Source organism: Carassius carassius, chromosome 21 (assembly GCF_963082965.1).
Source record: "Carassius carassius chromosome 21, fCarCar2.1, whole genome shotgun sequence".
Lineage (NCBI taxonomy): Eukaryota > Metazoa > Chordata > Actinopteri > Cypriniformes > Cyprinidae > Carassius > Carassius carassius.
Window position 1 is genome coordinate 2,190,647 of NC_081775.1, and position 11,942 is coordinate 2,202,588.

Sequence of the window (11,942 nt, forward strand, 5' to 3'; positions counted from 1 at the left end):
CTGAAAAAAATCACCAAACAGTTCACTGAGTGCTGTTCTCTTTGCTGGGGGGCTGCCTCTGCTGGTTGCTACAGTTTCTTGATCCTCTGCAGGGTTTTGGCTGGACCCTTCTCCCGAGGCATGAGACTGAAATAGTCACAAAAAACACAGTTGTTTAAGGTAATGAACAGGCAGAAATTATATTTAAGTGTGACAACAAGAAACAGAAAGCATGTTGTGATTAGTCCTATTCCTGAAATATTATGAATGTGAAGGGAAAAAAAAACTACTTTACAGAATAAGATGGTTATTTCATCACATTAGACTAAATGCATCACATACCTGTGTGGGGTGCTCTTGCAAAATTTTCTCCTCCAGACAATTAAAGATCTCATTCCGAGATTTGTCATCCAGGTGGGGTAAAGTCTTAAACCTAGGATCCAAGGCAGTGCTCTCATTCAGGAACTGTTGAAGTCTTGGGTCTGAATACCTCTTTTCAAAGTTTGCCTCTATAGCAGATTTAACATCCTTTACAATTGTTGAATCTGTGTCACTGTGTTTCATTGATGTCAGGATGGTGTGTTGTAGGGGCATGATCATAGACACAGTAGGCTGCTGTTCGGAACTCATTAAGGTTGTGACTGTTTTCAGGGGCTTCAGTACCTGACATACATCTTCCAGAACAGTCACATCTTGATCAGAGAGGGTGATAAGGTCTTTGGCATTTTTTTTTATGTCTTTTTCTGCAAGTGCAGAATAGACAGCAGCTTGTTGCTCTAAATAGCGTCTGATCATGTCATAGCTGGAGTTCCACCTTGTAATGACATCTTGAACCAGCTTGTGAGAAGGAAGCTGAAGCATGTCTTGTTTTGACTTTAAGATGGCTGCTGCAGTGGTACTTCTGTGGAAAAAAGTGACCACCCTCCTGACTCTGCCCAAAAGACGGGAAATCTGGTTTACTCCCAACCCCTTCTGGGAGGCCAGATTCACAGTGTGGGCTAAACATCCAATGTGTGGTGACAATCCTGCTGCATTTGAGGCATTGACAATGTTCTTAGCATTATCAGTTGTCACAGGGATGGTTGAATTTTGTCTGTCCAACTTCCATTCCACTACCACTTCCCTCAGCACTTCTGCTAAATGTTCACTTGTGTGTGCTTCATATATGGGGCGAGTTTGAAGGACTGGATTTTGAATTTCCCAGTCATCATTAATGTAATGTGCTGTGACAGTCATGAAGCTCTGTGTTGCTCTGGATGTCCAGCAATCTGTAGTCAAGGCAACTAAATGTGCGCTGCTCAGACCTTCAATAACTTTCTCTTTTACATTATTGTACATGGAGGGAATCACCGTAGCTGTGAGATGCGTTCTACTTGGGATTTCGTAGCGTGGCTCTAGCACGCTAAATTAAATGCCTAAAACCGGAGTTTTCCACCACCGAATAAGGTCGCATGTCCGCAGCTATGAATACTCCTACCGCACGCGTAATTGCATTTGCACGAGTTGAGTTGCTTGGAAGTTTAATTCCAAATGAAGACGGAAGAGTAGTTTGTGTAGTTGTTGGTTTAACAGATAAATCTATGTTTTTGTGGTGCCTGCGGAGATGCCCTGCCATGTTAGTCGTGCTGCCAGTGAGAGAATATGGTACACGCACATAGCACAGCTTGCAAACTGTTGTTTTTTTGTCGACAACGCGAACGTTGTCAACATAACTCACTGGAAATCCAAAATACTTCCACACCAGCGACTTCAGTGAAAGAGGAGGGGATTCGAGTTCTGTCGATGGTGCTCCTGCATCTGCAGTTGCCATGCTATCTTTTTGAGTGGCTGTTAGGAGGTTGACTCGCAGCACTTCAACACATGTGTTTTTTTTCGCTTGGCAAGTAACCAGACGCAACATGGGGGCGTGGCAGCATCGACGATTCCATTTTTTAATTCGAAGTTTGAGACTGTGACTTAATTTCGATCGATTTCGATTTAAAATCGAAATCGTGACACCCCTACAATCAGCAGACATGGGGATTGAGTCTTGTTCAGCAAAATGAATAAACCTTTTTTCGAGACATTTCGTTCATTTTTATCAAAATATAATTAAAATACTATGTGTTACTTCCCTAACATGTCTACTAGTACTTACGCAAACATTGATCACACTACAAACAATACAAAACAATAATGCTAAAATAAACAGAAGAGATGAATTCATTGTTTACCTGGTCTTCAGTCTATGATTAGCTCACCTCAGCTCTTATCTGACAAGTCTTCAGGTTTAAGTTGTTCCTTCATCACGTGACAGACCCATTAGCTTTAACCATAGAGTGAATAAAAGACTTTAACATATTGTTCACTCTTGTCAGGTGACGTGACAGCATTGGATAGAGAAATTAATTTACAAGCTTCCTTACAAATGGGTGCATAGTTATTATAATTATTATTATATAATTATTAACCATGTATCCCCGGGATGAAACAAGGTTATAATCGTTAACGAAAACGAACGAAAAAACGAAAACTAGGTGGGAAAAAACATTTTCGGTTACTGAAATAAAAATAACGAAAAAACGAAAACTAGGTGGGAAAAAACATTGTCGGTAACTGAATTACAAAAAAACGATAACTAACTAAAACTATAATGTGTGTTTGGCAAAACTAACCAAAATAAAATAAAATGATAGATTAAATGTCCTTAGTTTTCGTCTTTGTCAATGTCATAGAGCAAATAACATTCAGCTGCATTTCCTTTCCCTGCGTCTCTCACTCACGCGTCTCTCTCACACACACCTACACAGCCCCTCCCCTCCGTGCACACCGCGTCTCCATGAGCATTGAACGTTGAAAGCAAGTTTGCGAAAGGTTGGTATCTCATGAACACCTTTACACAATCACACATTAAAAAGGGGTATAAAAATATTTATATTCTGAATATAATTTTGTCAGTGTGTTAAAGGTACAATTTGTAAGATATTTGCAGTAAAATATCCAAAAACCACTAGGCTAGTGTTATATATTTTGTCCAGCTGATTACTAACAATATCTCTAATGTTTTCAACTACTTGTAAATTATGAGAAAATTCCCATTCTAAACAGTGACACGGGGCAGTCAAGTCGCCAGTCAATGATGTTAGTTACCCTTTGTTACCGCCTTTACTGACGTAGAAACCACATGACAAAAGTGTCATGGACAAATGCGGAAGTTGTGTCTAGCCTCCAGCAAATCACTAGTTTGCTTCAAGCTGTTCCTTATTTACTTCTTCTTGCATGTTTTATGGTGGATTGTGTTACTTATTTATGTAACATAATTACTGTTTACCGTCTGCTGCTGGTTCTGTCAACAAGGACAGCTTCCGTAAACGTAAGTATACGGGCCAACCAAACGAACCAAGAAGAGTTTGGGACAACAGGAGAGAAAGAGCCAGCAATAATATCGGTGTTGCAATTTCTAGATGGAGAGAGCTTTGCGACAAACTAGAAAGAGATGCCAATCTCGCTTGTGTTTTACTCGAAAGGTGAGTTGTTTTGATTTGTATCTTTACACAAAATGTATGCTATTATCACGATCAACAAGATTAGTATTATGGGCCAAACACGGGACATCGCGTCTCTATACCCACGCGAGGATGCGTCTGATCCATAGTCTGATCGTGTCTTTGCATTGACTTTGTATGTAATCTACTTGCGCAAATCGTTGAACTCACATTTGAAAATTATGACATCACAACATTTATAAAACTTTACCTCACCCGTTATATCCATGATTTATATTTCTGTCTGATTGATGGCCGTCAGCAGTTGGGTAGACAACAAATCCCATCATTCCACCCTCCTTCTTAGTGTCATCAAAGCACGCGATTGTTATTGTTTTGGTAGTGCACCCTCTCGTGGCAGGTCCTACAACCTGTACCTTTAATGTCGACCCGAGAAGCGATTGCTTAGTTAACTAGTCGCAAATTTGAGGTAAAATGCACTTGGGTTGTTGATGTCAAAACATTATATAAGCTGTGATTCAAATATTAAATAATTTTATGCCATTTGTTTACTCTTACACTGAATGTTTGCTGCTTCAATCCAGATGAGTAGGCTTGGGTAAATTTAGTATAGTCTGTGAAAATTGTACAGCTGTGGTATTTGTATTACGTTAGGGTGTGAATTTTGTATAGAAAATTATTGCTTGACTGAAGTAAATCCATCTCTCTTTCTCACCCACTCACTCACACAAACACCAAAGGCAAACACACACACTAAAAAAAAATGAAAATCTGTATTGAAAGTTTTTTGTGTGTGTGTCTGTGTGTGTGTTATTTGTCATGTTCTTTTCTCAGATTGAGCTTCTTGACAATCTGACAGAAAAGTCTTTTTGTGGCTAAAAATGGGTTGAATACATGGGGGTTCAAGTATGTCTTTAGTCTGTTGGCTCTTTAGGTTTTTTACTGGCACACGTCACATTTTGCACTTACTGCGGAGTGTTTAGACTGTTTACATATTTTTGCCCATATGTACATTTTATGTACTGGTTTTATTTTTGAATGAATATTTTCTAAAATTGTATAATGTTTTTGTTGAGTTATTATTACACGATACTTTTTCTGACCTTTTTGAATCTTGCCTCTGACAAATAACCCCAATTACGAAAAAAGACAAAAACTAAACTAAAACTAAGCATTTAAAAAAAATAAAAACTAAACTAAACTAGCAAACCCACTTTAAAAACTAATTAAAACTAAACTGAATTTGAAAACAAAAAGTCAGAACGAAATTAAAACTAATGGAAAATGTAAAACTATAATAACCTTGGGATGAACATCAAATTTAGCAGGGTTTCATGATTATTATTATCAAATATTTGTATGAAACATGAAAATGTCACATTTCGTACAATCTTAATTTCGATTTTGGAGTCAGATATGACCTGGATATTTCATTGTGAAACTTAAACAGTCACTGTGGAATCCTCAAAACCATGCTCAGTATTGCAATAAACCTTAAAATATGACCAATGATTGATTGATATGACCCAAAACACGTTTCTGCATTAGTGTCATGATCATTAGATGGAGTGCCCATGAACTTCAGTAGAGGGTACTCCACTCAGGACCATTCCACCCATCAACCACCAGATGTCACTTAGCACCTCTCATACTGTTGCACCACACCCGAACTACATTCCCCATGAGTAACTGCATCACAATCACCTTGCCACACCTGTACCTCATTCAGCAGCCAAATTCCTTGCCACACCTGCACCTCATTTACACACACATAAAAGCAGCAAGATCACTCTCACTCACTGCAAGGTCTTGTTTAGCCTGTCTGACATTTCCGAGTGTTTTTCCTAGTGTTTATTCTTCCTGTGTATTATCTTTGATTGTATAACCGACTCTGATTCTCTGCTGCCTGCCCTGATCTCTGCTTGTTACCGTTAATGATTCTAGATATCTCTAACATACCTGACGCCGTTCTTGAATTCTGCCTGTATGACCATTCTCTTAATAAAATTCTGCAAATGGATCCGAATGCCTCTGACTCCCTGTTACAGAAGACTTCGCCATACCAGGATCCAGCAGCCCGGTATCCCCTTGTCACTGAGGTATCAGTTCTGGTTTCAATGTCAGCCGATCACCAATCCAGCCTAACCACAGATCCAGTCGACCAGCTGTTAAATCTAAGGCAAGGAGATGGATCTATTGAGGACTATGTTTAACAGTTCTGTGAGTTGGTATATCGAGTTCCTCTAGACGATGAAGTCTTGTTTAAGGATTTATTCCGTTTTGGACTCAATGAACCAGTAAAATCATGGTTACCTAGAGGGGAGTCTAATGGCAGCTTAAGGGACATAATGGACTTTGCACTCTTGCTATGTGTTTCTCTTTTCACTGTGTGAGAGGCAGAGGACTTTAAAGCCCCAAAATCACTGCACAGGAGGGCCGCCAGCCCAGCGCCGCTGCACAACATTGCAGCCTCAGTTGAATTTCCAGAGTCAAGTCAGGTCCCCGTCGACTTTCCAGAGTCAAGTCAAGTCACCACTAACACCCAAGAGTCAAGTGAAACAACAGTTAAACTTCATGAGTCTAGTCACGTCACCGTTGATCAGGTCCCTGTTGATTTCCCGGAGTCTAGTCAGGTCACCGTTGACCATCTAGAGTCAGGTCAAGTCTCCGCTGACCGTCCAGAGTCAGGTCAAGTCACCATTAACACCCATGAGTCAAGTAAAACCACAGTTGATCTTTATGAGCAAAGTCAAGTCACAGTTGATCTTCAGGAACCAAGTCAAGTCACAGTCGATCTTCAGGAACCAAGTCAAGTCACAGTCGATCTTCAGGAACCAAGTCAAGTCACAGTCGATCTTCATGAGCACAGTCAAGTCACAGTCGATCTTCATGAGCACAGTCAAGTCACAGTCGATCTTCATGAGCACAGTCAAGTCACAGTCGATCTTCAGGAACCAAGTCAAGTCACAGTCATTCTTCAGGAACCAAGTCAAGTCACAGTCGATCTTCATGAGCACAGTCAAGTCACAGTTGATCTTCAGGAACCCAGTCAAATCACCATGGATCTACCAGAGCCTCGTCTCGTCTCAGCCGCACTTTCATTGCCCTGTAAGATCTCAGCCGAACTTCCAGAGCTCTCGTACTATCCTGTCATGGCCACGGAGGCCGTCTATGAGCTCTCATTCGTTCCGGTCATGGCTACGGAGGCCACCCACCAACTCTCTGTCTGTCCTGTCACAGCCACGGCGGTCCTCCATGAACTCACCTCCTGCCCTGTCATGACCACGGAAGCCAGCTACCATCTCATCACGGCCAGGGAGGCCGCTATTAACCTGTTTATGTTCTCTGTTTCAGTCCCACCTGACCAGACTTGCTCTCCTGTCCCATCGACTCCACTGTGGTGGTCCTCTGCTCCGCCCTGGTGGGCTTCTGTCTCGTCTTCTCGGCTGTGGTGGTCCTCTGCTCCGCCCTGGTGGGCTTCTGTCTCGTCTTCTCGGCTGTGGTGGTCCTCTGCTCCACCCTGGTGGGCTTCTGTCTCATCTGCTCTGTTATGGTGGTCGTCTGCTCTGCCCTGGTGGGCTTCTGTCCCGTCTTCTCGGCCGTGGTGGTCCTCTGCTCTGCCCTGGTGGGCTTTTGTCTTGTCTGCTCAGCTATGGTGGTCGTCTGGTCCGCCCTGGTGGGCTTCTGTCCCGTCTTCTCGGCTGTGGTGGTCCTCTGCTCCGCCCTGGTGGGCTTCTGTCCCATCTGCTCGGCTGTGGTGGTCCTCTGCTCCGCCCTGGTGGGCTTCTGTCCCGTCTTCACAGCTGTGGTGGTCCTCTACTCCTCCGTGGTGGGCTCCAGCTCCATCTGCTCCACTCTGTTGGGTTTCCACGCCACCTGCGCTGCCTTGGTGGAGCCTTGTTCCCGAGTTAAGCCCATGGCGGGCCACTGTTCTCGAGTTAAGCCCTGTTCCCGAGTTAAGCCCATGGTGGGCCCCTGTTCCCGAATTAAGCCCTGTTCCCAAGTTAAGCCCATGGCGGGTCCCTGTTCCCGAGTTAAGCCCTGTTCCCGAGTTAAGTCCATGGCGGGCCACTGTTCCCGAGTTAAGCCCAAGGCGGGTGCCTGTTCCGGAGTTAAGCCCATGGCGGGCCCCTGTTCCGGAGTTAAGCCCTGTTCCCAAGTTAAGCCCAGGGCGGGTCCCTGTTCCCGAGTTAAGCCCTGTTCCCCAAATTAAGCCCATGGCGGGTCCCTGATCCCGAGTTAAGCCCTGTTCCCAAGTTAAGTCCATGGCAGGCCACTGTTCCCGAGTTAAGCCCATGGCGGATGCCTGTTCCCGAGCTAAGCCCTTTTCCCGAGTTAAGCCCATGGTGGGCCCCTGTTCCCGAGTTAAGCCCTGTTCCCGAGTTAAGCCCATGGCGGGCCACTGTTCCCGAGTTAAGCCCATGGCGGGCCCCTGTTTCCCATGTCAGGTCCAGGAAAGGCTCATGATCTCCATGTTAGGCCCAGGAAGGGCTCCAGTTCTGCCTGCTCTGCCCCGACCACTGCACTTCCTCATGGACCTGGCCTTCCATCCCTCCCCCTATTCCACCTCCGCTCCACCGCCTTCCTAGATTGTTTTGAGCGTCTAGAAGCCGCTCCTTTGGGGGGGGGGGGGGGGGGGCTATGTCATGATCAATAGATGGAGTGCCCATGAACTTCAGTAGAGGGCACTCCACTCAGGACCATTCCACCCATCAACCACCAGATGTCACTTGGACACTAGCACCCGAGTTAAGCCCTGTCCCCGAGTTAAGTCCATGGTGGGCCACTGTTCCCGAGTTAAGCCCACGGCGGGTGCCTGTTCCCGAGTTAAGCCCATGGCGGGCCCCTGTTCCGGAGTTAAGCCCTGTTCCCAAGTTAAGCCCATGGCGGGTCCCTGATCCCGAGTTAAGCCCTGTTCCCAAGTTAAGTCCATGGCAGGCCACTGTTCCCGAGTTAAGCCCACGGCGGGTGCCTGTTCCCGAGTTAAGCCCTGTTCCCGAGTTAAGCCCATGGCGGGCCCCTGTTCCCGAGTTAAGCCCTGTTCCCAAGTTAAGCCCAGGGCGGGTCCCTGTACCCGATTTAAGCCCTGTTCCCGAGTTAACCCTCTGGAGTCTAAGGGTATTTTTGGGGCCTGGAGAAGTTTTGTCATGCCCTGACATTTGTGCTTTTTTCAGTTTCTTATAAATATCTAAATGGGTAAAGTCTAATCTCACTGTAATCAGCACAACTGGGCTATAATAATATAAGAAATGCATGTATGTACATGATTGTGTTTTTGAGAAAAAAAATATTATGCGTGGTTAGTGAAAAACTAAAAATGTTAAAACACTTGAATAAGGCAAAAAAACACATAAAGAACAATGGTTCCCGGGATTTTTGAGAACTGGAGCTTGTAGCCTAGATTTTTTCTTTCTAAATGATGTGAAAATCATCTTGTTTACTCACTCACAGAGAACAATATATTGATTTAAATTTTCTAAGACACTTTTTGTTGGTAAAAGTCATATGCGAGTAGGCGTCAACTACCATGAATATCATTGTGATTTACACCTGAGAAGACAAAGGCCTGCATAATGAGCTGCATAATGAGCCATTCAGTCATCTGTGCCACTGAGAGGAAGGAGTTACAAGAAAGAATGCAAGAACAAAATACATCTATATAATTTTATGTTTGTAGTTTATTTAGAATATATTTAATTATCCCACAACATAATTTAATATCCACTTGGGGGTGCAGTTAAACAGTTTATTAGAAACAATCAAAGCTGACTTTCAAACAAATTGTTTGGCATCCTTACTCCAGTCACACAATCCTTCAGAATCCTTTTAACAATCTTATTTTCTACAAAAAAAACATTTATTGTTATTATTATTATCATTATTATTAATGTTGAAAAGAGCTGAGAATATTTTTCTGGGTTTTTAGGGGGAATAAATTGAAAGAAAAGCATGTTTCTACATTTGTGACAGTTATCTATTTGTTACATTTATATTATTTACATCAAGCTTTTGAATGGTATAGTATTGTATATTGTTATTGAAACTTCATAATGTTTCACTTGATTACTATACATTTAGTCAGGAATTATAGTTTGGAAAAAGTATTTGGAAAAAGTCTAACTAGTAAAATGTTTACACGTTATGTGAAAACTAGTACAAGTATATAAATAAATAAAAAGAGACTTACTCATGTTTATGATCTCTGCTGAATAAAGTGCTGCATTCTTTTTTCTGAGGAAATCCATTTCTCAAATCCTCAACCACATGACATCTTTTTGGGGTGAATTATGTCTTATTCCTCTCATCGCGAAGCAAACAGTAAAATAAACACTTGAAGAACAGGCTCGCTGCTTTTTCTTCTGTTATGGGCGTATTCAAGCCGCGTGCTTCAGTTTGAATCTGAATAGCGCGTTCAGCGCGGGGGCGTGGTCACATTAGATATAATGAAGGGAGACTTGAAAAACAGACATCGCGTTGTTTTCATATGGATTACTTTATCACAGAATATCTGTTTTCGGCGGCACTTGTTTAGTTTAAAAATAGACATGTCAAGCTTTCTATAGATATCTCCCCCATGTATTTTCGTTGAGTATTCACGGAGTTACAGTTCATTTTAATGACTTGTTTGTAAATGAAGATAAGCGCAGACAAAGGCTGCAGACAGCACACCTTGTTTGTTATCTTTATTTTATAAGTGCACAAAGTTTTGTTGTTATTATGTCTGTATCCAAAAAAAGTAGACCCTTTACAGATTCGATTGATGTATTGCTCTTATCTGTACGATTAAAACTGAAAGTGTAATTTAAGGTCTTTTCGGGGTTATCAGGAGAAAATGACTCAAAACGCGTATCCGCGTTAATCGACTCGAAAGGGTTAAGTCCATGGCAGGCCACTGTTCCCGAGTTAAGCCCACGGCGGGTGCCTGTTCCCGAGTTAAGCCCTGTTCCCGAGTTAAGCCCATGGCGGGCCCCTGTTCCCGAGTTAAACCCTGTTCCCAAGTTAAGCCCAGGGCGGGTCCCTGTTCCCGATTTAAGCCCTGTTCCCGAGTTAAGCCCATGGCGGGCCACTGTTCCCGAGTTAAATCCATGACGGGCCCCTGTTTCCCATGTCAGGTCCAGGAAGGGCTCATGATCTCCATGTTAGGCCCAGGAAGGGCTCCAGTTCTGCCTGCTCAGTGCCCATGAACTTCAGTAGAGGGCACTCCACTCAGGACCATTCCACCCATCAACCACCAGATGTTACTTGGACACTAGCACCTCTCATACTGTTGCACCACACCGAACTACATTCCGCATGAGTCACTGCATCACAATCACCTTGCCACACCTGCACCTCATTCATCAGCCAAATTCCTTGCCACACCTGCTGTTAAAACACCCACATCCCCCACGGGTGCGACGCCCCTGCATAGAAACACACAAAGGAAACAAAAAACGCCTTTTATCCTCTGTTTCCTGTTCTTAGCTGACAGGAGCAGTACCCGATGTGGTTTTCTGCTGCTGTAGCCCATCTGCTTCAGGGTTTGATGTGTTGTGCGTTCATAAATGGTATTCTGCATACCTTGGTTGTAATGAGTGGTTATTTGAGTTACTGTTGCCTTTCTATCATCTCTAACCAGTCTGCCCATTCTCCTATGACCTCTGACATCAACAAGGCATTTTTATCCAAACAGCTGCCGCACACTGGATATTTTCTCTTTTTCGGACCACTCTCTGTAAACCCTAGAGATTGTGCATGAAAATTTAAGTTGCTGCCTTGTGATTGGATGAATAGCAATTTGTGTTACCAAGCAATTGAACAGGTTTACCTAATAAAGTGGCCAATGAGTGTATAAAGCCTTGCGTTGGGCTAACCGAGACTTGTCACAGCACTTGCATTTTATTGTTCATTTGTTGGTTTTAATTACTTTTATTGTCCTCATTTGTAAGTCACTTTCAATAAAAGTGTTTTTGCTAAATGACTAAATAAAATTGTGTGTGTGTGTGTATATATGTATATATATATATATATATATATAAATCTGAATGAAGAATATAATTATAAATCCTAAATTTTAATTTAAATATGTAATCATTAATTGTGAAAACCAAGAAAGTTTTACTAAACTTAATTTTAAAAAAGTAATAGAGTACATTACATAAATTACAGAAGCCCTGAATCTCAAAGGGAAGTGTATTAATACCTCAAATTTATTTACAAAAAAAAAAAAAAAAAAAAATTCTTTCTCACATTGATTGTATTGTTACCGTCGTACTTACTACAGTGGTGGGATATATTAGGCAGCAAGTCCAGTCCAATCACACAGAAGAGCTACTGTTACACAAATCACAGAAGACTTTATTCTGCTGGTCACATCGCAGACCTGTCCAGTGTCCAGCTGTAAGCACCTACAGTGCTTACATGAGCATCAGAACTGGACCATGGAGCAATGGAAGAGGATTGCCTGGTCTCATTATGTTTTCATTTAGATCAGATTAC